The 14462-nt window shown below is 40.0% G+C and overlaps 1 pseudogene; it reads left to right on the top strand.

The window, feature by feature from the left end:
- Positions 1-12010: 12010 nt before the first annotated feature.
- LOC136789181 (ubiquitin carboxyl-terminal hydrolase 42-like) overlaps positions 12011-14462 on the top strand; it is a 53150-nt pseudogene continuing 50698 nt past the window's right edge.

A 14462-nucleotide genomic window follows, 5' to 3' on the forward strand; every position in this document is an offset into this window, starting at 1 on the left:
TTGTTTTTACATTGTCCTTGCATTTATTACCATATAATTTCAAGTCTAAGTTTGTGGTTTAAGTTATAATAAGGAAAAAAGCAGTAGTTGAGGTAATCAGGTTAAAGATTATAGATGGAGAGGAACTTGGCGTTAGATACTAAAAACAGGATGGCAGTTAGCCTTGCCTTAGAAAAATTAAAATGGTTGACTAAACTTTTTTTTCCCAAAACGTTGTGTTGACCAGCCAATTTGAATTTGGCGGTATTAAAGCTGTCTGCAATAAGTTTTTCTGTTTTGGATTGTAGCTAGTTCCTCTAGGTGCTCCCGCAGAATAGTATTTTTACTATACCTATATATACTTTACATATTTACTATACCTATATATACCTAATGCCTTTCTTAGAAACAAACAAAATCTCTTTTTAAATATAACTTTCTTGCAGTTGTTAATGATGGAATTGCTCCGCCACAAAGGATTCTTTTTCCACCTGAGAAGATACGTATGGATTGGCAAGAAACACAAAGTGTTGGAGTTGGCCTGTACAATCTTGGCAACACACGTTTTCTTAATGCTACTCTACAGTGTTTGACCTACACCCCCCCACTTGCCAATTACATGCTTTCTCTTGAGCACAGCCAGCCATGTGAGTACTTTCTAACAGTATTTTAAATCTGTTGGATAGCTCTGAAGGTGAAAGAACAGCGGTGATTCTGTGGGACAAACTTACTTGCCTGATTTTACCTGTAGAAGCTGGCTTTGAGCATTGTATTAGCAGTGGGCTCAGAATAGCATATGGAGTGCGTTTAATGCACCATGTGTGTTTTTTGTTTGTTTTTTTAAAAGGATCTTTTCTTGCTTCATGGGAATAATGAAGTGCATTGGACAGTAATGCATTTAATGAACATTTGGCATTTGGGCTATTTGGGCTTCCTGCTGCTAGAAAGGCAATAAAATTTAGGATGTTGGCATCATAGGTCTTTAGTCTTCACAGCCTAGGTTCCATAATGCACTACAATAAATGGTCTGTTCGTTGTTGAACCAATTAAAAAAAAAAAAAACAAAAAAAAAAACAAAACAAAAAACCAAAACCTAGAAAGCAATATGAGCTGTTATGAACATGACTAGATTTTTTTGTGGGACTGTATTAAAATCTAGACTGATTTTGTTCTAAATAAAATGTTGTACTATAAACTAAATGTTGTACTAAACGTGTATGCTTTTTAGGCTGGTATCTTTGTATCGATACCTAGAAATTTAACTGTTTTCTTCCTGTATATAGAAATTGTTTCAGTTAAGAATCCTGTTGAAAAAAGGAGGGCAGAAGTACTATTACATACATTACTTTAGTTTTTCCTTTCTCCCAAAGGACTCGTAGCTCTGTATCATGAAGCTCACCTGACAGCACTGTGCTGAAAATAACCCACATTCTCTTAATGCTGTATCATCAATGTCAAATATTCTTTCCTCATATATTTTGCAGCCTGTGGAGTTCACATTCCTGTCAGCCTTCACAAACGTGACTTTGCAGTAGTCTTTTAGATTTCTCATCACAAAATGCACTTGAACACAGGCTTAATGGATATTTTTTTTCTATAAAGTTGTGTGAAATGAAATGTTACGAGACTGTTGGGACAAGGAGAGTGGATACTGTATCTATAGTTTAAATGTTACTTATATGTTTGTTTGTAGTTATGTCTGTTTCGCTAGACTGGGATGCTTTCTTCTTTCACTCTTCAGGTCGTGAACAAGATTTTTGCATGATGTGCACGATGGAGACTCCCATTAACCAGGCCCTGCGTTGCACTGTTGATGCCATCGAGCCTACGCGTGTTATCAATAACCTCAGTCGTAAGTGGCTTCAGATGTGTTTCTTTTTCAGTATCTTGTAATCTTCAAATAATTATTTGATGTGTATAAATGGTTTTAACACTATAAAGAAGAGAGATTTTAGAAATACGAGAATTATTTCATTTTTAAATGAGGTAAATACTATCATCTTCTTATTTAGGAATAGGACAACATTTCCGTTTTGGCAGTCAAGGAGACGCACACGAGTTCTTGCGCTATACTGTCGATGCTATGCAGGAAGCGTGCTTGAATGGAAGCACCAAGTCAGCATAAACAAATTCACTTTTATACGTTCTCTAGCACCTTGTAGTCCTTTATTTACTATCAAAACTGAAAGTCTACGTCATCCTTGGTTTTCATAAAACTCTTTGAAGAGTTAACTGTGTGCCTTAAATCTTCTGAGGTCTGATTATAATTTATTTCCAGATTGGACAGATCTTCTCAAGCTACCACCATCATTCATCAAATATTTGGAGGATTTCTAAGATCAAGAGGTACTTTTAAAAATATTCCTGTCCTTAGAACTGATCTGTGTATTTTGTCGGTAGTAAAGCAGTCTGCAGCTTGTCTAAAGTAGTATCTATCGACAACTTGAATTTGGACAGTTAGTCTCCTCCACGTATTGTTAAGCATTTATATTTTGCTTCCAGTGAAGTGCTTGAATTGCAAAGCAGTTTCGGATACGTATGAGGCATTTCTTGATATCACTTTGGATATAAAGGTAGGATGTTTTGTAAATATAATTCATGATGTTTAAGTACATGTATAACTTTCTAAATTAAACTTGTTTAACTTAAAAAACCAAACCACATACAATGTTAAAATATAAGAGCTTGGTGGTGGTTAGAAAGTGGATTGGACTTTGTCCTTCTGTGGAACCCCTGTAAATAGTCTCCACGTAAGGAGACAGCTCCACGTAAGGACACAGTTCAAGAGCTGTGCAAGACGCTGCTTAGTGAGCCAGCACAGGCTGCTAACATTAATTACCACAGAGCCAGCTCACATTCTCAACTCACAGGAACCTGCTGCTGCCTTCCACTCCAAATCATTCTCCATAGCTCCTTGCTTCAGCTCACCACTACTACAAAATGAAGCAACAACAACAACAACAAAGCTGCGTCTCCTTATTTCTAAATGAAGTTAAAAGATAACTTATGCTCTAAGTCATGCAATACATAAAACTAATATCTAGTATTAAGACATAATTAGTAATAATCTTACTCGCTACATTTGTAGCAATTCTCTCCATCCGGCTCTTCAGGTTTCACAAATAGTTCTAGAGCTCTGGTAACAGATGAAACCGCCTAGAGGAGCGAGAGAGAAGAGCGTAAAGTCACTGTAAATTCAAAATTCCAGAGACGCACTAGGAGTTTATAAGAGAATCTGACTAATACATACTTAAGCGATCTACTATGAGCACTGTGAAGAAGGAGGCAGGAAGAGCATGCTCAGCGTTTACCTCACCTGGAAGTCATTTTACTTTGAAACAAATCATTTTCCAGTAACGCAGACAGCATCTATAGTGTGCTTTGTCATCAATACTGGGAACAAATCCAGCAGTCTAACAATTAGATGTATATTGAGGTAGAACAACAAAGAAGTATGACAGTATCATAATTTGTGCAGACATAAAATTCTTTCAGCTTAAACCCAATGCAAATTTGGAGACTCTTTACATGGCTTCCATCAGCGTAATTCCTCTATATTCTTAAACCTATAATAGCAGGGAAGAAAAGAAAAAGACAAAAAAAAAAAAACAAAAAGTAAAAAAAAAGCTGGATTTTTTTTTTGTAGGTCAAACACTGTAGAGTAGCATTAAGAAAACCTGTGTTGCCAAGATTGTACAGGCCAACTCCAACACTTTTTGTTTCTTGCCAATCCATACGTATCTTCTCAGGTGGAAAAAGAATCCTTTGTGGCGGAGCAATTCCATCATTAACAACTGCAAGAAAGTTATATTTAAAAAGAGATTTTGTTTGTTTGTTTCTAAGAAAGGCATTAGGTATATATAGGTATAGTAAATATATAAAGTATATATAGGTATAGTAAAAATGCTATTCTGCGGGAGCACCTAGAGGAACTAGCTACAATCCAAAACAGGGAGAGAAGGAATCCAAGTAAGCAGGGATTCCAGCATAATCAGCATTTTTTTTCCTAATTCTTTTCTGGGTGCTTCTCATGTGTTTTTTTTTTTTTTCATAGTTTCTAAGTTATTTAGATAGCATAATCTGGCTGGGGATCATGACTGGGGATCATTAGGTTGATCAGTGAAGACAGGAAAGAAATTGCTGAATTGTGTCAGAACACTAGCTTTGGACCACGTAGTTTGAATCACATCTGCACACCATCAAGGTGTACTAGAAATCTGAAAACACTTTATGCTTTGTTCTCTCAGTCATTTTGGTATAACAAACTAGCTTATGGTTTAAACCCTCCATTAGGTTAGCGGTTTCCCTAAACGTAACAAGTCCCTGTGTGCTACAGTAAGACAGTAACAAAAAATTAAGTATAGAAATTCATCCTGTCGTTATTCAGCTTCTGCCTATGGACACACAATTATGCTTATTTAAAGCGGTATCATCTTGAAACCTAATCAGCATGTTAGAAAGCACTTAGTATCAGTTATCGGCTTTTGTCCTGGAGGGCTAAGGTTTGTTTTGTTTTGTTGTACATTCAGCATTTCCTTTTCTAGCTTCCATTCCCCTGTCGTTTTGCATGAGGAAAACATGCAGCTTTACAAAGTAGAACGGAAAGAGATGCTTTTCAGTCTAACTTTTCAGTTTTTTGTAGGAGTTTTAAATGTGGTAGGTGCAAAACAGCATAAGTACTGCTGCCAAAGTTATATTCAAACAAGTATTTCTTGGAGAAGCAGAAGAAGCCCAGGGAGAAATAAATTTACAAACATGCTCTTCATGCTCTCCTTTCCCAAGATTTCTCTGAGATATATCCCATAGTCTGTGGGTTTTGAGGTATGTGGTTCCCAGGAGTGAAAAGGAGGGCCAAACATCTCTCCTCTCGCATCTCAACGTGCCAGGGCTTTAGTGTACTGCCACTTATGGCTCCGCTTTTCACCTGGAAAAAGCGACCTCATGCTGTAAACTGAGGAGCCCTGCTATTGTTCTACTTGTTGTTTTTTTTTTTTTTTCCCCTGCTCATACAGGCTTAGAAATGTGCTGATGAAACAATAAAAAAGCCAGCTTGGTACATCTCCTTACAAAAAAAAATAAATACAAACTTGAGCTCCTGATTGGCTTCATGCTGAACTCTGTGCTGTTCTTGTCATAATCTTGGTCTCTCAGTAGATAATATGGTTTAATTACGAATAGAATCATGTGATGAAGAAGATCTCACACTGCAACAAATCCAACATCTCAAATGAAATTTTACATTTTCCGTGATTTTCTTTCTGAGCAGAAGTGTGTAGTATTAAATATATATATATATATCTGTGATGAAGCCACGGTCGCAGTTACTCAGATATTTTAATAAGCACTTGCAGTAAGATAAATTGCTGCATCTTTTAGCATTATTTAATTGTAGGGTTAGAGACATGTTGATTCAACAGAGCTGTAAAGTTTCTAAGAGGTCACTTTGAAAAATACCAGCTAAATTACAGGCAAGACTGCACCCGTTCTTAAAAACAAACAACCCCCCAATCATCTATTTTCCTCTTACAGATAACTGAAGTAATCCCCGAAGAACACAGTTCACTATCCAAAGGCAAGTTTTATTTTTAAACATTTTCTACATTTTATACCTAGCTGCAACTTAACAACCAGTTAACAGTCGGTGACAATCCTGTTCAGTGTTGAAAATGTCATTATGGCATAGGAAACAAAGGACTTCATCTTCTTGCTTTTCTTCTTGGATCTTCACGTTCCAGATACGTGAGAGAAAGAGCAGCGTTAAAGCAGTTAAATTCCTGCATTCCTAAGTGCTCTCTCTAGCCAGTTTCTGAACGCTTCTGTTCTGTGGCTAGGATTTGGTCAGCTTGACCACAAGATCACTAAAAAAGCAGGTAGCTTTGTCCTAATATTCTGTACAGTTGACCAATTTTATCATAGAACTGAAATGCAGTCAGTTGAATGGGAGGGCTTTGGAAGCTGCCTTCTCCAGTCAGTCCAGCCCTGTAGTCAGAGAGCAGATCAAGCCGGGTGCAGGGTTGTGACTTCTCTCTTTAGAAAGAAAACCACTGAGCCAGACAGCTCCATGTTGAGTATCACAACAGGGAATGACATTTCTTCCCTTTGTCTTTCAGATGCAGAGCTTACTGATGGAAGCCTTCAATACTCAGACTAAACCTACCATCAAAACCGACGACCTTTTTACCATCCAAACCAACCATTTTTCCATCAAACCCAACAACTTGGGTTTTGAAATGAAACTGGTAAGCCACAAGCCTTTATTGAATCTATTTTGCAGTGAAAGGGTTTTCTCTGTAACCTGATCATTTAAACTGTTGTGCTTAAAAGAAGGTCACTTGCAAGAGCAGTTATAATCCATGCTATAAAATTGAATCATCCTCTAGAAAGAAAAAAAAAAGGAGCAATTATCTTGCATGTACTCTTGATAAAGGAGGAGCTACACAATGGTATATAGTTTCACACTTTATTTTTGAGAATGTCCAGGCTTAAGTAACAGCTCTTGATGATAAATGAAAAGATTAACACGCAGTGGATTTACACAGAACATTACATTTGTAACAATGATCGATACAGAGTATTTGTCATGCAAATCACCTGTGTGCACCGAGGAATACTTATTTCAATATATATCTGTACAGTATTTACATTTTATATTTAAACTCTAACTCGAAACATTTTCCAAGAAAATACAGAAATGAAACTGGTAAGCCACAAGTCTTAATCTGCAGCATTTGGTCTACAACAGACCTGGCTTTTCCAGCAAGCATACCTACATAGATATGTAACAAATCTTAAAAAATAGGCATTGTTTTTATCTATGAAGCATTATAAATGCTGCTTGGTTTATAAAGCTTCAGTTTTGTACCCGTTTAAAACTGTTCAAAATGTTAAGTGATTTAGAGCTTACTTTGTCAGAATATTTTAAAATTTAAGTCAGTCCAGGGGAGTTTAACTGTTATATACAGTTCTCTCCTAGATTGCACTGGCAACGGGGCAGCAATTTAATGCTAGAAATAATATACTTCCTGCTACAATCTCCTCAGTTACATGTTACTCTAAATAATTATTTCTGCAGGGTATAAGAACTTCAAATACAGCAAACGAACTCTCAAGGCATTTCCTTTGTGCTTACCGGTAGACACCGTCGCCTGGCTAGATAAACAGATTTTCTTGAAGGTGTTATTTCAGCATATAAGAGTTGATTAAAAAAAAAAAAGTGCTTCATGGCTTATTGGTTTTGTAATCTCACAGTTCTCCAGGAATACTTGATTTGCTGCATTTCACCATTACGCTCGTCAGTAGCACTGATTCTGGTTTATCACTATTTGCATTACAAATCTCCTTGTCCAAAGCCTAAACTGATGTATGCACTGCTTGAAAACAAAACGTGAAGTTGCAGAGCAGAAGACTCAAGTCATTAGGTTAGCAGCTGCTTAACCATACTGCTTTCCAAACATAAGATGTAGAGCTTACTGAGTTTCTATGAAGAGTTTAAATGGCTCCCATTAAGCAAAGATGTCCCCACACTGATACTTCCTCTTAAGCAAGGATTCTACCTCCTTTGGCTGAGGCTTGCTCCCTTACTCACATTCGAACATTCATCCAAGTAGCCTGCAATTCCACATTCGTGGGGGAAAGTCTGTAGAATAGAAAAGGTTCCTCCGGTCTCTTCCTCTCAGCCTTTTTTTGAAGCATGCAATAAAGCAAAACTTTCACAGGCTGACCTTCCATGCAAAACAAGGCAACTTAGTAAGACAGGAACCGCAAAACTGATTGTTCTTTAAAGTTAAAATGAGATTTGAAATAGATCAAGTTAGCAAGTGTTGTTAAGTCCGTAAGTAAGTCTCTTTTTGCCAATGCAGCACAGTTCCCTATCATGTAGCCAGAGCTGCTTCTGTAGCTCCAAGAAGCAAAACTGCTTTGACAAAATACTGTGTCATGAAAGCATTCGTTGGCGCAGGAGGCACAGCTCAGGTTCAACAAGTTTGTGAAAAAATGAGTACTAACAGAAGCAGCAGCGTCCAAAGAAACACTTTATGTCCCCACTGCAAAATGAGGGGCTTTACCTTGAGTGTTATGCACGCTGTCAATAGAAAAGCACTGTAACAGAATCTGCCACGGCAGTTTGTATGTTACTGAAAGACCATCAGAGTGGGACTGCAGAAAGATCTTTCAGAAGTTCCAAAAAAACATGTGGGGGTGGGAGTTTAGTTGTGTTAGATAACACAATCTTAGATAAAGATTTTGGTCTTAATGTAAAAGTAAGGGCGTCTACTGATTTCTTCAACTCCAACAACTGAAGCACAAGTCTGAAAAATCGCCTTTAAGAATGCAATGAAAATATTTAACTCTTCTGTATGGTCATAGTTTGTTGTCAAGCAAAGGAATGAATGCTGATGCCTTAACTATCTAGGGCTGTAGCTTACAGAAAGACTACACCTTCCTGTTTTTTTCCCTTTAAAAACGTTAAATGCATGTGAAATTATTTGGGGGTGTTTTCACATGCAAAGCCTAATGCAACGCGTGCAAGCCCTGTCATCTTCTTCCTTTAGTAGTGTCGCATTAAGGGGTGTAGCTGATTGACCGTTACGGGTCCGGTCGGCTTCAGGGTACTGAACTATCACGGCCACGGATTCACCAACAACGCAGCACGCCCTCGCTCTAGTCGCGTTCAAGGAGAACTATCACGGCCAGGAACAATGCAGTTAAGTGCAGTTTATTACGGCAACAGATACACAGGTCCTTTGGATTGCCAGTGATAAATTCACTGTCTGCAAAAGCAAGCTAGCATGCATGAAATGCACAGGTACAAAGCCTAGGTATTAAGACGTTAAAAAGCATAAAGACACCAGAGATTTCTAAGTTTCCGTGGAGACGCCTGGTATAACCAAGCGTTCAGATCTTACCTCACAGCATCCCAATGGGCCATGGGGGGGGTGGGGGGGTGGGGGGGTGAGAGGCTCAGCCTGTCGACTGATGTCAGAAGGTATCCTTCGTGACAGTATCTTCCCCGACATTCCCTTTCTCTTAAGCCAATTTACATTATTTTCTATCTTTTAGGTGGAGCTTGAGTGACTCCAGTCATGCATATCTTGGTTGTGATTGGTAGAAATTATCTCGCTTGCGTTTAAAGGTACAGGCTCCGAGAAATTCAGAGGATGTGCTCAGTGAGGGGTGGTTGCACCTTGGAGGCGGGTAGCTTTTGGGATGGAGGTGTGCTTATAATGCCTAGTCACTTAAGGCAATTACTCCACAAGGAGTAACCTTACTCCTGTAACTTAACTACTGGAACTACTTTAAGCTTTAACTACAGCATATCTAAAACATAAGAAGGATGTTACTATGTAAAAAGCAGATGAAACCAGTCCTTAAATCTTACTGCTTATTGTGCGTGAGCAGACTGGCATGAGTTTTAGCTATACTGGCAAATATCAAAGCACACCCGTGTAGTCCCAAAGCTGGGAGAAAAACAAGGAAACCTTGAAGAAAATGGGGAGGCCTGTAGCTTGTGTAGTCTTTTAGCTGAGAAAATAAGGAAGGAGAGAGACAGGTAGCCTTGAGCTAGCAGAAGCAAGGAAGAGAAGGGATAAAAGGGAAAAAACAAGAAGGAGAAAAACAGCTCCAGACTGACCTATAGTAACCTTTTGCTCATTAAGGGTCATTAACACATTAGAAATCACACCTGTCAAAATGCTAATCTATGCTAATGTGGGATTCGGTGTGTGTCCCCCTCCTCCTGTACCCCCTCCCCCCCGGCGTTCCTCTGTAATGCGCAAGCTCAGTAGAGATAAGTTAGGTGAGCTGTAATAACCAGTCAAAAGGAGCCAAAGAGAGAGTTTTCACAAGTTTCCTGTGTATGAATGACGGTGATTCGAGTCAGAGGTGTGCTTGCTTTGCGAAAGATAGCCAAGTACCTGACTCTGCAGAGTTCTGTAATTAATTATGTAATTAAAAGACCTTCGTGTGCATTCCGACTCGGGGTGCTTATTGGCGCGGTGCACTGGGCACGAACCCGCGGACAACATCTGTACTCAGTGTGATGCCTACAGACAATCCTTTCCTGTTGGGACCTGCATATTTTTCTGTGCATTCAACACAAACCCTTTGGCACAACTAGTTCCCTACGTAGCTGCCAGTCCACCACTCAGTTGCACTTCTGAAGAGGAAAAGCTATTTCCATCTAACGTAGGAGCACATACTCTAAATGCAAGCTTCGCTCAGCTGGTCATTTACTGCAGGACAAGATTTGAAAACTGTTGTTGAGATTCTGTTGGGTTTTCTGCTTACAGAAAAATCAAGTGCTAGATCGCCCTCTACTCCACTTTGTAGTGCTGCATTTAATGGAGATTCAAATAATTTCATTTGCTCCTCCGTTTATGGACAATGAGCTGAAGGAACAGGTACAGCACATTAGCCTGGAATGCCTTCCCTCCCAACCAAAGTAAACTGGAGCTGTAACTAACACAAGCAGAAGCAAGGCTTCCACGTTTTCAGCTGAATAAAGTTCCAACAAAGTCATCCTCTGGGATTTGAAGCTTACTTCAAATTACATGCCAACAACTCTTTTCCCTGAAAGGTCTTGCCAAGTTCTTACGTCATAGTAAAGTGTATACCTATAAAATTTACAGTTAACGTCTTCACTTAGTTTGTCCAATTTTTGCATTATCGCTCAGCTGTGTGCTCATTTATAAGTCGATGCATGTATACAAGCTGCTGATCAAGTCCTATGTCTTGTTTGCAATTCTTCGTTTCCTTGTTGCCAGCATATTGTAAAGCGGATCCCTGCTGCTACTTGCTCTAGAAGAAAAGGAATCATCGTTTTGGTTACCAAATACCCGCTTCTGAAAACTAGAAGTGTTTTGTTCTCTCTTCCCTTTGAATGACTCCACACCTCTCATCAGATAATGGATTGCTGACCTAGAATCAGAGAACGTCCCAAGGTGGAAAGGACTCACAATAATCCCCGAGTCCAACTCCTGGCTCCACACAGGACCACCCCAAAAGCAGACCCTAAGTCTGAGAGCATCGTTCAAACACTTCTTGACCCCCGTCAGGCTCGGTGCCATGACCACTGCCCTGGGCAGCTGTCCCAGTGCCCGAGCGCCCTCTCAGGGCAGCACCTGAGGCGCACGGGGCTCGGCGGGGCGGCCCGGGAGGGGAGGAGGACGGCGGGGCGAAGCGGCGGCTCCCTCAGAGCCGTCTCCCCGCCGCCTCGCCCGCACGTCGGGGCTTTTTCGTGTCGCGCCCTCGGGCTCTCGCCGCGGGCGACGTGCTGCTCCCCAGCGCGGACGCCTTGCGCGCGGGGCCTGCCCGCGGCGGCGGCGGGAGGGAAACCCCAACCGCAAAGCCCTCCCGGCAGGGAGAGCTCGGGGTGAGGGCCGATCCGGCACCGACAGTAAAGACACGCCGGAAGAAACGCTCTGCTTGTAGCCGTGAGCACCGCGGCCAGGTTAAAAAGGCGTCACGCTGGAGCTCCGAGTTGGGCGGCGTTCCGAGGCCGTCGTGGCAGTTGTGGAGACGGCCTCGGCTGAGGTGGTGGCTGCTGTCGCTGCTGTCCCCTCTGTCCCCGCTGTTGCCGCTGTTCCCGGCGCCTGGAGACCCCCGGCAGCCCCCTGTGACAGGACCTGTGGCCCCGGGGAGCAGGACCTGTGGCCCCCTGTGCCCACCGCCTCGTCGGCCATCCCGGCAGCAATCCTGCCAGCACAGAATAGCTCACTGGCGTTACGTGCGTTTCAGGGTAAAGTGACGATTAACTTCTATTTCCTGGCTTGGGTGCTGCTTTATTCTTTAACGAAGCTTCAGGTTTAAAGGTTAAACTCAGTTATGTCAAGGTTAAACTCAGTTTCGTGAATGGCATCTTGGACAAAATCTTAAGCTGTGATTGACTCTCTGCTTAACAGAGGCCAAGCGTGTACCTACTGAGCAGCAGGTCATAAGTGATAAGCCCTCACAAATTAACTTGCTATCACAAAGTGACGCCCAGAAAAAGTGTATTCAAAAGCTAGGCTCATTATAGAATCACAACAAACCCATCATGACTGGTGCAGTAGACAGTGCGGTAGAGGGCGAGCCCTGGAAAGACAGAAGTAAAGTAGCAGCGAAATGCAGGTACCTTTGTGCACACGAAACAGAAAAGCGCAGGCAGTAAAGTAATAGTGTTCCATTACTAACGCGAGCAACAATTATATATAAATCACAACCATTATCTATTAGATAATAGGTAATAATTAATAGATAATTGCAAAGCTCCAAAAATGCAATAAATAACTGATTCCCCTCAGAGAATGTCATTTACATTTTTATATTAAAAAGACTCCAGAGTTGTAATGGATTAAAATCCTACGAAAGTGAAAGAAATGGCATCAGCCACTAGTTCTGCAGAAGCTAAAAGTAATACTGATAGAGTTTGGATGGAAATTTTTACTTTGTGTGTTTAGTTTGGGGATTCCTTTTAAATCATTCATACCAGCAATTTAGTTCTTAAAGGCTGTTTCTTTGAGATTAAGTGACAGGACTTCTACTACTCAAGTACTACGCAAGTAAGCGTGCGCTTTATCCTGCCTCCGTTTTCTTCAAAACAAAAGTAGAAAATGCAGTTCTTACTTGTTGCACTGATAGAGAACGGGACTACTGTGAATAAAGACTTCCAAAGCGATTCCCCTAAGGCAACTGAAGTGACTGACGTTACAGAAATTAATTTTGATATATTTACAGTCGACAGAGAAATATGGGGAGCATTTTGTAATGCACAGATTCATCCATGTCTTTTCTGTTTTGCAAAGAAAAGTGTTTGATTGTTGCTATTCACAGCTTCCATTATTCACAGGTTTTTGAATGCTAACATTGCTCAGGAAAAGATCTGATATTTGTAGGGGTACCGTCATTCCTAGTTATTTGTTTTTACATTGTCCTTGCATTTATTACCATATAATTTCAAGTCTAAGTTTGTGGTTTAAGTTATAATAAGGAAAAAAGCAGTAGTTGAGGTAATCAGGTTAAAGATTATAGATGGAGAGGAACTTGGCGTTAGATACTAAAAACAGGATGGCAGTTAGCCTTGCCTTAGAAAAATTAAAATGGTTGACTATACTTTTTTTCCCAAAACGTTGTGTTGACCAGCCAATTTGAATTTGGCGGTATTAAAGCTGTCTGCAATAAGTTTTTCTGTTTTGGATTGTAGCTAGTTCCTCTAGGTGCTCCCGCAGAATAGTATTTTTACTATACCTATATATACTTTATATATTTACTATACCTATATATACCTAATGCCTTTCTTAGAAACAAACAAACAAAATCTCTTTTTAAATATAACTTTCTTGCAGTTGTTAATGATGGAATTGCTCCGCCACAAAGGATTCTTTTTCCACCTGAGAAGATACGTATGGATTGGCAAGAAACACAAAGTGTTGGAGTTGGCCTGTACAATCTTGGCAACGCACGTTTTCTTAATGCTACTCTACAGTGTTTGACCTACACCCCCCCACTTGCCAATTACATGCTTTCTCTTGAGCACAGCCAGTCATGTGAGTACTTTCTAACAGTATTTTAAATCTGTTGGATAGCTCTGAAGGTGAAAGAACAGCAGTGATTCTGTGGGACAAAGTTACTTGCCTGATTTTACCTGTAGAAGCTGGCTTTGAGCATTGTATTAGCAGTGGGCTCAGAATAGCATATGGAGTGCGTTTAATGCACCATGTGTGTTTTTTGTTTGTTTTTTTAAAAGGATCTTTTCTTGCTTCATGGGAATAATGAAGTGCATTGGACAGTAATGCATTTAATGAACATTTGGCATTTGGGCTATTTGGGCTTCCTGCTGCTAGAAAGGCAATAAAATTTAGGATGTTGGCATCATAGGTCTTTAGTCTTCACAGCCTAGGTTCCATAATGCACTACAATAAATGGTCTGTTCGTTGTTGTACCAATTAAAAAAAAAAAAACAAAAAAAAAAACAAAACCTAGAAAGCAATATGAGCTGTTATGAACATGACTAGATTTTTTTGTGGGACTGTATTAAAATCTAGACTGATTTTGTTCTAAATAAAATGTTGTACTATAAACTAAATGTTGTACTAAACGTGCATGCTTTTTAGGCTGGTATCTTTGTATCGATACCTAGAAATTTAACTGTTTTCTTCCTGTATATAGAAATTGTTTCAGTTAAGAGTCCTGTTGAAAAAAGGAGGGCAGAAGTACTATTACATACATTACTTTAGTTTTTCCTTTCTCCCAAAGGACTCGTAGCTCTGTATCATGAAGCTCACCTGACAGCACTGTGCTGAAAATAACCCACATTCTCTTAATGCTGTATCATCAATGTCAAATATTCTTTCCTCATATATTTTGCAGCCTGTGGAGTTCACATTCCTGTCAGCCTTCACAAACGTGACTTTGCAGTAGTCTTTTAGATTTCTCATCACAAAATGCACTTGAACACAGGCTTAATGGATATTTTTATTCTATAAAGTTGTGTGAAATAAAATGTTACG

The sequence above is a fragment of the Anser cygnoides genome, unplaced genomic scaffold (genome assembly GCF_040182565.1).
Source record: "Anser cygnoides isolate HZ-2024a breed goose unplaced genomic scaffold, Taihu_goose_T2T_genome scaffold_42_1, whole genome shotgun sequence".
NCBI classification, from domain to species: domain Eukaryota; kingdom Metazoa; phylum Chordata; class Aves; order Anseriformes; family Anatidae; genus Anser; species Anser cygnoides.